Raw genomic sequence first — 12,716 nt, forward strand, 5'->3', positions numbered from 1 at the left:
TTTTAGATCGACTCTACTGATTAATGCGTAGCGCTAAATACGCGATCCGTTGCGGTAGTGCCGTGTTTACCACCGGGAGTTCATAATTGATCAAATCTTGCTATGGCTATTTTTATGTTACTATGATATGACCACAGTATCGTTTATAGCAGGGGTGGGCAATTATTTTCCTCCGCGGGCCAAATGAGAAAAATAAATTCGTTGTCGGGTCGAGTGAAAAAATTTAGCTATATTCTCCAGCGTATTTTAATTTTATTTTCAAATTACATTGTTAATAAAAGTTGCTCAGTGAATGTGTTGATATTAGGTAATGAGAAAGTGGCGGTTAATTAAAAAAATATCAATTACCTGTCATGATTCGAAACAAAGTTAAACATGATACATTTTAGCTCTCTTCAAACCCCTATCCACGTTCTTCTATTAAGACTCTAAAACAGTGGTTCTCACACTTTTTTAGGCACGCCTTCCCTATGATAGTGAATAATTTCGCGCCCACTTGTCTTGATATCACAAAATATTAAAAAAGTGCAACAACAATGCTAGCAATCCCAACGGATAGTTTGATGGCAAGGAAGATTATGGCTGTTGATGAGAGAATTGTGAAATATCAAAGTCGGAAAATACACAGAGCAACAGCTATAAGTTTGTGGTATATCGCGCCGAGTGCGAAAATCTTTTTTCAATAAACTTCGGCTTCGCGCCATCCTTCTGATGCTCTCACGTCGCCCAGTTCGAGAACCACTGCACTGAAATGTATATGCAATAGTTATATAGTACAAAGCTTATTTTCTTGGTCACTGCATTCCGAGCAGTGTGCAGTTTTAATAGCCTTTATGTTGAGCTAAGCTTGCAGTTTTTCTGAACTTCGCCCTTCCTTGACCTCGGCAAAAACTGAAAGAATCGGTTTACCCCTGACTCCAGTATGCGAAAATTTAGTGCTCCAAATTCTAAACCTAAACCTTCTTTGAATTTCAGTTATTTATTTATGGGTGATAGATAATATAGATATGATGAGTCTTATAGTAATCGCGAGTACTGATTGTATTGTTTTACGAATTTTAATTTGGGATTTGGAAACATATCACGACACAAATTGAAACACATACCGTATAATGCGCAATGTTGCAATGTCAACAAGGAAGCTTTGAACTAAACTATGTATGGAAATAGTGATTTCTTGTGATTTCAATTGCTACTCATACCTTGCCTGCCACATTGCCTTTATGTTGAACCCGGATTACACATGCCAGATAGGTATAGGCAGCGTAATCGTGGCAGATTAATGAGCAGACTTCAAAGTCAACTAATTTCCTGTTCATTTGATACAGCCTATGGTTTTAGTCATTCAAAAAGCAAGTTTTATGTTTTGAATTCCAAGCAACCTTTCGCGGGCCGCACAGAATAGCTTCGCGGGCCGCACTTTGCCCAGGTCTGGTTTATAGATTAGGCTTACCATATTTTGGAAATCTAAAAAGGGACACTTTTTCAGAAATATCAGACTTGCAAAACCGGAGAAGAATTCTCAAAAACCGGTGAATTTTTCCGACTTTGCGATCGGTTGACTAGAAAAAAAAAAAAAAAAAGGTCATCTTTTCCGCTCAGATCTCAAAATACCGTTTTACCCTCAACGTTGCCAGGTGGATGACTAAAAAAAAGGTCATCTTTTCGCTCAGAGCTAAAATAACCGTTTTTCACTCCGAAATACCCGCCGGAGCTTCACTTCTGTCTTAATTTGCGGTATATCACTCGCAATTTGCTCTGAATCTGACCTATCATTTCAAAAAAGAGGACAAAATCTCAAAAAAGAGGAAAAAAGGGCGTCCTCCGATGGTACGTATGGTAAGCCTATTATAGATACTGTATATATATATAATATACATACATTATACACACTTTAGTCTGAATTTACTGGACTTGGACACCCTCTTGAACGGAACATGACATTTGACCCTGCCGAAATAATTGATTACTGCAGCAGTAACTCTAGTTATTATATATTCGATTTTTTTCTAGTTACTGTTAGTCGAGTTGCCAGTAGGAAAAGACGCCTCCGTTGAGTTCGTTCCTTTCTCATTTTGGACCTGTACATTGTGACGCCATACATGTCAACTTCTCATTACCAAAGTCAACTAAAAAGCTTGATGAAGCCTACGCAAATTTCGACAACCGATTTGTAAACAGTGCCTTGAAGGCGACGTGAACTTTGTTAAAGAGATTGTGATCCTATTCTGCAGGGGTAGGCTACAATAAGTGGAGACATACAAAGTGAGGTAGTGGTCTAAATCGAGTTAGCAAGCTAGGCATACTCGACGAACCTATATTGATGCAGCCAAAATATAACGTACTATCGTTTGAACTAGGCGGCGACCTGACGTATATGTTTTGCACGACAGCAATTATGGTTGGCAAACTGTTGCAGTTGTCAGATGCGACTTAGCGAAATAAATAGAATTATTTTCCGTGGCAAAATGACTGGATTCAATCACGAAGGGCCTAACCATTCCGTGGTGTCTCCTAGTATTTCGTGCAACAATAGACACTTACGTGACCTTTGACACGAACCAATCAGGTTGCAGCAGGATGTAAACAAAGAACAAGCCCGGGCAAGCTTACTATGAGTTCTTATGGAAAAAGGTTGAAAAATGAAGGTTTTAAGCAAGATTACGTTGAATTGGGGATGACTGGCCCTAATGAATAGTAATAGCGTATAGCTAGTATGTAGTTGCAGCTTTTAATCTAGGATGAACATGAATGGTGGCAAGTACGCACCAGCGTGCTGTGTCCAAATACACGGGTTTTTGACAACTTTTCGGATTAAGCGACGATTGTTGTATACTATACTATAGGATTGTGGTAATGCATATTTTGACGATTTCATAGGCTCCAGGTCTCGAGCAAAATTTTCAAGCATATCTCATGTTCAGAAATATATATACTATGAAATATAGCTGCTTCCACACATCACAAGTTTTGTGTATTTATTATGAAACTTGAAAGCTATGGAGATTCTATCGAATTTATGGATTTGAGTGGAACAGCATCTTCTTCTAACACCGCGGAGAAAGCTTCGAAGTATTTCATGGAGCACTACGCACACGATTTAGGGATAAAGATTGAGGAGACAATCCACTCTTTTTGGAAGCAATATTCTAGTGAACAGCCAATGTTATCGCAACTTGCGGAAAAGTGAGATAACACACTCAATGGAAATACACGTTCTCGGAAAATCCATTATTGATTCGTCTTGCACTTGTAAGACAGGGTAAGTAAGGAAAAAGACATTTTTTCAGAGACTCCTGCAATCGATATTTTAACCATGATTTATTTTCATATTAGGTTCTGATATATGCTCTCATGCATATGCATTGATTAAGACAATCCAGCACCTGAAGCTAAAAGGACTACATTGTGATTTGCATCAGCATCAGTGAGCTCCATTGTGATTGACAAGCAATCTCTCCACCGTACTCGCAACCGATCAACTCCTGCCTCAAGGTAGATTTTGGTGTATCTGGTGTCTTCAGTTTTATAACATTCCACCAAACACAAATAATCCTACAACATTTTCTTCTGGAGAATTGTTCATTCAACAAATTGGGCATATAAATAAGCTTCAATGCACACCACTGGAATATCTAGACATGCACTGTTGGTACAGACTGACCTTGGCACCGCGCAAATACGATCCGTAGCATGCTATTAGGCATTGCGATATTCACAATAGAACTGAATTTGCACAATTGCCGAATATGTTGCGTCATTCATTTTTAATTTTCAATCTTGAATTAGAGTATGCAATTAGTCCGTATTTGGTTAGTTGTGATACACAATGCTGCATAGTATGACACCGAACAAAATTTTATACTCCTTGATTCTTCCGATCAGCTGTTCAATATGAATACGTTCTCTCGCCATCTTTCTTGTTGTGGAACAGTCTTGCTCAGGCATTTGACGTTGTGTAAATCATGTGCAGGAATATTTAAATCTAGATTCAATTTCTTGATTTCAGACTCAATGGTGAATCCCTTTTCTGCCATGATAGCATTGCCTGGCTCACCATAGCTGAACTCCATCATTTTCTTGCATTTCTTGTCGAATCCACATATTTAACTAATATTTCGATCTGAAATGCTCCCTGTGAACAGTTCCTGCATAAAAGTAAGTGTACCACAATCCATCAATCCTTTCAAAGTTGTATGTGATTTATTGACAGTCAATAATCATTCTAGATTTGAGAAATCATGAATGAATGCAAATGGTGCATTTTTACGAACCACATATCTACATGGCCAAATCGCGATTTAATGAAGCAGTTACATGTGGCTGAACCAATTGTTTAATAGTATGCTTACAGCAATACCATAAATTTGACGTCAGTAGGATAAGTCGGACAATTCAGAAAGAATTGAATGTAGTCTAGCATAAAATTTCAGCTTCTCCGCATCTTTTGACATTATGATGCTCCTCTGAGAACTGAACTTCACTGGCAATAATTGTCCGTCAATTTGTAATTTTCCTGGACGAGTTTCCTGTTTTGTGCTTCTATACTTCTTCCAGAAATTTGATTTTCTTGCGTTTTATCCATCGACTTCCTCTTTCTGCAGCTTCATAAAAGAAATCCATCAAGCCTGCACAAAATATATAATATGTTTATTTTACAGAGCAATACTGCTGTGCAGGCTGCTATCAAGGCGTACTCGTCCGACTCATGCAACGTATCACCGATACCAATTTCAACCATCCATCTCATTATTGAATATATATTGCTCTCAACAATTTCAATACATTACACACCATCAAGCAACAAGACTGGAGTGGAATAAAACTAGACACACACCAAGTCGATTGTGGCATCAAGTGTGACTGCATTTCAGATTGGACTCATTTTGAAACACAGAATTGTTTCATCTAGATTATGTCACGATTCAATTTTTGGTACAATAATAGATATGTCATTTTATTAATAAAATGAGAATTCAGATGACTACAAGGAAGTCCACATGCCTTTATCCAGATTTTACATTCTTCCATGCATGTTATTGGCTCTGGGAAAGGTAAAAGCGCACACTAGGAACGGTCTGGGTAGCCATCTCCATATTACACAGGCTATTAGCACAGTGTTTATCCGGCATTTATCCTGATTCAACACACGAGCTAGATTTCAGCTGGGAACGGATCATGTTGCCTAACATATATCATATTAATATGATCATTGAATATGCATACAGGTGTCCAGTGTAACAGTAATTTGCTAGATAATGATACAGACTTTTGACTGTACTATACACGAATGTCGATTCCATAAATAGAACGCATATAACGCCAAGCCCACATAATGGATACCACACATATCCTGACTCAAGATTCCTCTAATACATGTTATTCGGTACGACAATCCTATAGTATACGACTAAGGATAATACAGCAATAGTTGCTTCATCCGAAAAGTTGTCAGAAATTCATTCATTTGGACATACCATGCTGATGCGTGCTTGCCACCATTCATGCTTATTGTAGGTTATAACACTGCAAATACATACTAGCTCTACGTTATTACCATTCACCAAAGCCAGCTATTCCCAATTCAATGTAATTTTGCTAAAAACCTATATTTTTCAACCCTTTTCCATAAGAGCTCATAGTAAGCTTGCCCGGGCTTGTTCTTTGTTTACATCCTGCTGCAACCTGATTGGTTCGTGTCAAAGGTCACGTAAGTGTCTATTGAACAACTCTAATTGATTCCCCGCCGAGGCAATTATTATATCACGCGTTGTAATGCGATGGTCTCTCATCGTGAGCTCCGTGGTTTAGTAGAGGTTAACGCGCCTATGCAGTTATGTTCACCGCGAAGTTAGCTTTCTGTATATTTCAGCATATCGTCGACTCGAATAAGTTAAGGTTACTGTTAATAAGCTCCCGTCTTATTCGTGTTTACATGGGGTCGGGAATCGGACCTAATGGATATCGTGTTGAGCAAGTGTTCTCTGACAAGACATTGAGTTTTATTAGGGAGGGTATCTATAGTTAGATACGGTCGTCAAGGACGTTCATACATTCATGCGGTCCGTTTTATAAATGCCGGAACCGTCGTCGTATGCGGTGCGTGTGGACCATTACTTTTCTGCGTATTTTAATGCTTGAACTTACTTCATACTGCCAATTTTAACGCTAGCATATCCGCAGTTCTAGTATCTCTGCGGGATTTGTCATTATGTTAAGATGAAGTGTGTGTTTGTTGTACGTCAGGGGTGTCGAACTCAACTTGGATCGTACCTTCGTTTTTCCCTGGAATGATTTCTTATTAAGCCTATATACATCGTAGAATACGATGATTGGCCGTTTGGCAGTTAGAAACCACTAAGGTAGTTGCTCTAACGAGGATATAAGTTGACTTATTTCCATGCTCCCTTTGTTTTAGTCGTAATACGGGGTCGACCCCACGTATGTGTTCTGAGGAATGCTAGATGTTTAACTGTAAATGCGCTGGAATTTGGTTCATTATTATTAAATAACAATTCGAGTTATGACTTGCATACAACGGTTTCGCATTGGCGTTTTTGCCTCTGGTCTGTTTTCCCAGAATACTTGTTCTCAGCGGGGATTGGAACGCAAACGCGACACTGCCGTCAAATGGTTATAGTAATGTGGCCTAGAAACATATTCGACATTTTCTGTATTGAGTGATTATTTAGATAAAAGTATTTCTCAATGAAGTCTAAACTTCTGTTTGAAACGCGCTGGATAATACAAGCATGTATTTCATTTACTCATATGTTTGACACCGCTACTGTGCCACATTGTCACTTCGAAGCATTGCATACTGAACCCTACCAATTTCCTTATAGATTTAGTATTTTTGATGAGCTATCGGGAGATTCTTATTGTCATGCAGGCTGGAACGAATCGCCAATGCGATATTTGTGGCAAAGACTTCTCTCGAAAGGTTTACCTACAGAGGCACTTGGATACACATTTGAGCCTCAAACTTCATGAGTGCGATATTTGTGGTAAAGAATTCTTGCACGAAACGTCCTTCAAACGTCATATGAATGTGCATATGGGCCTCGAGATCGAATGCGATATTTGCGGGAAAAAATTGTCCGAAAATAGTCGCCTTGCACGCCATAGGGATATCCATACTCACCCGAACCAGTTTGCATGCAAAATTTGTGGGAAAAAAATTACTGATAAGAGTAATCTCACACGCCATATGGATATCCATACTCCAACGAACCAGTTTGCATGCAAAGTTTGTGGAAAAGAATTCACTCGCAAGAGCAATTTGAAAACTCACATGAAAATTCATCTCGGCATGAGGGATAATCAATGTGATATTTGTGGGAAAAAATTCACTCACAAGGGTGGCCTTAAGACTCATTTCAAAAGGCATTTTGGCATCAAGAATATTCAATGCGATATTTGTGGGAAAGAATTCAGTCGCAAGGGGGACCTAAATTGGCATATAAAAATTCATTACGGCATCAAGGATAATCAATGTGATATTTGTGGGAAAAAATTCACTCACAAGGGTGGCCTTAAGACTCATTTCAAAAGGCATTTTGGCATCAAGAATAATCAATGCGATATTTGTGGGAAAGAATTCAGTCGCAAGGGGGACCTTAATTGGCATATATAAATTCATATTGACATCAAGGGTATTCAATGTAATATTTGTGGAAAAGAATTCACTCTCAAGGACGTCCTCAAGACTCATAAGAAAATGCATTTCGGTATCAAGAATTATCAATGTGATATTTGTGGGAAAAAATTCAGTAGCAATGGTGAACTCGGGACTCGTTTGAAAATGCATTTCGGCATCAAGAATGATCCATGTTTCATAAAATGCCGAAGAATCACGTTAAAATACATATTGGCAAAATAAATCCTAAATGAAATTTTTGCGGAAAGGGATTCATTCAAAAGCACTCCCTCAAACGTCACGTGATAATTGCTTTTCGAAAAAATAGAATTACCATAGACTAACTCTAAGACTGAATTGATATTCATATTTGTGTTGAAGACTGTTTGTACTGTTCAATAAAATTAGTGTTTGTTTACTATTTGTACAATGTACAGTTGATGCCCAGTTTCCGTGCGAGAGATCGCGCCTAACTTTGAGGGATTCTCGTGTGAATGGCGACTCGATTTGCAGTAGATTTCGAGGAGATTATGATGCCAATATTCATTTATTGTATTTAACATCTGATTCGCAATTTATAGCACATCGACCCTAATTTTTGTCTTCGTACTGTCGGGCGTATTACTTATATAACCTGGGAAATAGCAGGATGCATTAAGCAATTTATCAATGCCGATATTGAGCTGATTTGGCGCGATGGTTAACCGTTAATTGTATATTTCAACGCAAAGTGACCCTTGTGAATGCACGTGCCATAAATCTATTGTACGGGCGACAAATCAGACAATATCATCTCTCTTCTCAGTTTAGTTTGTGTGAAGAACGCATCAATGAACGAATATACAGTACATACGGTCTACTTCATCGTCCATACCTTTACATGCACTGATTTCCCACCTTTCTAACGAGATGTGGAATGTTTATACCGACAGGCGTCTGATTCGGGTTAGGTTAATATTAATTAGTGTTTTAAATTGCTATGTTACGCTGGAAATGGCGTTGGCTAGGAGGTCAAGGTGGCAGTTTTGCGGCATAAGCAGGACACGTCACTATCTGACAGATTGATCTTGTGTATCAATGTTATCGCAGCATTGCGACAGATCGATGAAATTTGTCTTGGCGTGGGACTGAAATATTGTCTGAGGATGCGATGATGTAGAATGCCGAAACGCGCCTATCCGACACCTTCGACTAACTTGGCTTGATAGAACTTAGGTCTATGCTATACCTTTACAATATGATGCACAGTATATATTTCTGACATCGTAAGAAACAGTATGATGTATTTCATGTCGACGTAGAAATACAGTGAATCAAGGTAGCGGTCGAACTCATGTACTGTACAGATGAACAGGCAGACAGAAACAGATTTATTTAGTGTCAAGTGCTGATAAGATTACTTGTATTTAGTCAGCGAAAACCAACCTTGCATGTAAAATCCGCATATTTAGTATTCTCGACACATGACAATTTTCTCATGTTCCCATGTCGTTGTCACTCATAACATTAATGCAAACGTATCCCCAAACCAGGTTTGCAACGAAGTCGCAAGGTTCCGAGTCACAAGTCCATCCATCTTGTATAGTTTTGTCTCGACTCAAGTCAGGTCATTCTCAACTCATCACAGAGTGAAGTCCGAGTCCAAAACGGCGAACAGAGGGTCTAGTCCGAGTCATAATGTTATGACTCGAGTCCATGTCATTGTTGTTGACTGTTCATTTTCGAGTTAAAGTCTTGGTACATCCACTTTTACCACTCAGCTTGGTGATATCGAATGTTTCGCATTCATAAGATACTAGTTTTCATCACTTATAACAGTTTATGGTCGTCTTGTTAAGTACCACTACGAATAAACGAAATACCAAGAGTGTGGTAACTTAACTATTCGAAATTACAATGAAATGTTGGTCTTGGCCGTCCAATGACTTGTTCCGAGTCGTGCCCAATGACGCAAGTACAAGTCCAATCAATAGACAGATTAACTCAAGTCCAGTCGAGTCATTTTCCGTATTTTGAGAAAATAACTCGAGTCAAGTCCAGTCACCAAACATCGCGACTCAAGTTATTACAATCTTGCCCAAAACTACAAACAGATTCAATTTTCGTAAATATATTCTGTATACAGAATACAGAAAAATTTCACCCAGTGTTCCTATGCTAGTTTCTCCCATAAAAGTGATGGAAACCTATCCCAAAACTCATTCTACTTTATAAAATGTCATTGTTTGAAAATTAAGTTAATTTTTTTGGTCACTGTTCAAGTGTTGAAGCAGAAGTGGAAGTAATACGAAAGTATAGACACTCGAGCCAGGAGAGAGAGAGAGAGATTTATTTCGTCAACCGATGATGGCAAAATGAAAGTATTAATATGCAACAAGCAAACAGTGCTTCGGTATCGGTATTGACTGGTACCGGTGATATGATCATAAAGATATTCGAGTCAACCGGTACTGGAGTAAATGGTTATTCAAAGAAAATAACGTCACAAACTATAACAACTAAAGAAAACAATGTCATAAACTGACAACTGAAACAGGATAACAAACTATGTCGTACAAAATTCAATATTCATGAAGCAGCAATATTAAGAGAAGATATGGAAGATATCACAGTTACACAGAATCGATGTGCACAAGGAGCAAATAAATGGGTTGCAGATTTGTATATTCAGAGTGGACAGTGTTCAGGTGCGACTAGTATCTACTCAAAAGATAATCCAACATCCCTGCCTTGAATGAACGATAATTTGAGACTTTTAAATGTGCTGCAGGAGTGGTCGGAATACTGCGGAAAAGTCAAAAGTACTTCTTTTCCGACCATCTCGAATGTTGCATGAGATTGGCTTTATTTTGCAGCATCGAAAACGCAGGAGCCATTGCCAACGATGTCAAGGCCGCCCACGGCAATGTCTACTGCAGGGGTGGGCAAACTACGGCCCGCGAGAGTCAAAAGAGTTTTTTTTAAACATTGAGAAAATGCGTACTAAAAATCGAATTAATGCAGGGATTTGATTAAACGTTTTCTTGGTATATTTCACCATGATGATTCTAAGACAGTGGTTCTCAAACTGAGTGGCTCACCCCCTTTGGGGGCGTGACAGCATCTGAAGGGGGCGCGAAGTTGAGCTAAACTGATTTTTTTTCGCGCTCCACGTGATTTACATCCAGTTCATATTTGTTGCTCTGTATTTAGTCTGAATTTCATATTTCAAAATATCTCATTCACAGTCGTAACCTGCCATGCCATTAAACTATCCGTTAGGTCTGCTAGCATCGTGGTTACGTTATGTGATGTGACGATAGGGGGGAGCGAAATCTTTCATCATCATAAGGGGGGGGGGGTGTCCTAACAAATTGAGAACCATTGTTCTAAGGTAAACACTTCCTGTATTCTTTTTTACGTTTAATTTCTGGCGCGACAGCCCGATCTCAAGGCCCACGCAGTTTGAAAGGTTTCAACTGCTAAACATCACAGAAATCCTAAACGAGATTGACATAATTCGGATCGCGAGTGTGATTTTAGATTGGCCACTCCAGTTTTAAGTATTTCAGTGATGTGCTTATAAAAACGATTCGAGCGTGTTTTAGGTAGATTCGTTCTCTGTATACGTAGAATTGGGGTATTAATATATTATATCTAGATCTACACATAGTAAAAACTTGTCTGAAGCTAGCGCATGGTTATGATGCTGTCAGCATTGTGTGTCATGGAACTGAACCTAAACTGGAATTAGTAAATCTATGAACAGATCGCTGCTCACAGATTTAAATTTCAATCCTGTTCCAAGAATCGGGACAGCCGACTTTCACCTCTGTAGTTTTGACAAATTGGTTATTGAGGTCGACTAGCCTATGAAATCTCTCTGCTATGCTCGTGTACGAACTATATACGATATCATCGAAGCAATGTTTGGTCTGTTTTAAATAGGCATATATATTATCTCTATGTCCTCACTATATGTAATCAAAAACCAATATTGCGTTTTGGTTTATAATCCCAATTTTATATAGTGCGGCCAGCGGATGGTTTCATATGTTGAATGCGGCCCGCGAGCTCAAAAGTTTGCCCACCCCTGGTCTACTATGCCATCGCCGGGAAATTATGCACCGGCCAGACAGTTTGGGCAAAGGTTTGGGCTTCTACATTGATTCAAATTTTGTTCAATAATAGTGAACGAAGATAATCGTTGACAGTTCTTACCCTCAAACCAAGGCCTCCGTCCGCTATAAAATTGCAGCAGCGAACTTTCTCAAGGGCGGCGTCTATGAAAAGGCGTTCGGCGTCTGAATACGCACGAACGGTGGAATGAGGGTACGTTACCAGACTAGGACAACTAGATAAGCAAATTCTATTATAGTTTGCGAAATGTTTCTAGGCTCTATTTTAATTTTAACCTAATTTCCAGAAAATGCTACAGGAGAGCTTATAGTAGGGGAAGGGGTACACTTTTATTAAATCATAAAAGTTAGTTTATCGAAATTGAGAAACCTGAACCTGATTTTGAACTATTTACTGGAAATGCTCTTGTGTAGACTAAAAAAAGGTCATCACTTTGACACAACTCCCGAATTACCCACTTTTTACGATACTTTTGTGGTTTTGACTAAAGAAAATGGTCATCAATCTGACTCGACTCCCGAATGACACGCTCGAACTTCCGCAATACCGTACCTATTTTGCCTCATTCATGCCGATTTTCAGTTGACCCTATCCATTAGCCTAGCTATCAAAGCTATAAATGAGGAAGAATGACCAAACAAGAGTACATTTGATAGTCCTCGAAGGACATTTTCGATTTCTTGAAAAGGGAGGACGAATTCTCCTAAAGAAGGAAAGTCTCGAAGTGATTGAAAATTTAATTCTCGGCGTTACGTTGTTGTGAGTTGCAAACAACCGTGGACTTCCGTCTACAAAGCACATTTCACAATCAATGTAATTAGCAGCTTGCCTAGGCTGATTACTGTTGGCGGCAGCGGACATATACTTGTACTCACACTTGGCATTAGTAGCGTCGCTTAGAAGAGGGCTTTTGGTTGACTTAAGTATTAAACTTCAATAACTATATGCTCTCAGCGTA

General features: G+C 38.9%; 2 long non-coding RNA genes across 4 annotated transcripts; one reads left to right on the plus strand and one right to left on the minus strand.

The window, feature by feature from the left end:
* The first annotated feature begins 2,533 nt into the window (after positions 1 to 2,533).
* Positions 2,534 to 4,984, plus strand: LOC145454538 (uncharacterized). 3 transcript variants are annotated; one of them, XR_013920161.1, is made up of 3 exons: positions 2,534 to 3,262; positions 3,337 to 3,495; positions 4,662 to 4,984. It is a non-coding gene; the product is annotated as an uncharacterized LOC145454538 (long non-coding RNA). The 3 variants fall into 3 exon arrangements; XR_013920162.1 differs by lacking the exon at positions 4,662 to 4,984 and adding an exon at positions 4,010 to 4,328; XR_013920160.1 differs by lacking the exon at positions 4,662 to 4,984 and having other exon boundaries at positions 3,337 to 4,328.
* On the minus strand, positions 4,185 to 5,724 carry LOC145454537 (uncharacterized). Its single transcript, XR_013920159.1, has 2 exons — positions 5,478 to 5,724; positions 4,185 to 4,628 (listed from the first exon to the last, which is right to left on the minus strand). It is a non-coding gene; the product is annotated as an uncharacterized LOC145454537 (long non-coding RNA).
* Between the last annotated feature and the right edge of the window lie 6,992 nt (positions 5,725 to 12,716).

Source organism: Botryllus schlosseri, chromosome 13 (genome assembly GCF_051294905.1).
Source record: "Botryllus schlosseri isolate E-star chromosome 13, Bs_hap1, whole genome shotgun sequence".
Lineage (NCBI taxonomy): Eukaryota > Metazoa > Chordata > Ascidiacea > Stolidobranchia > Styelidae > Botryllus > Botryllus schlosseri.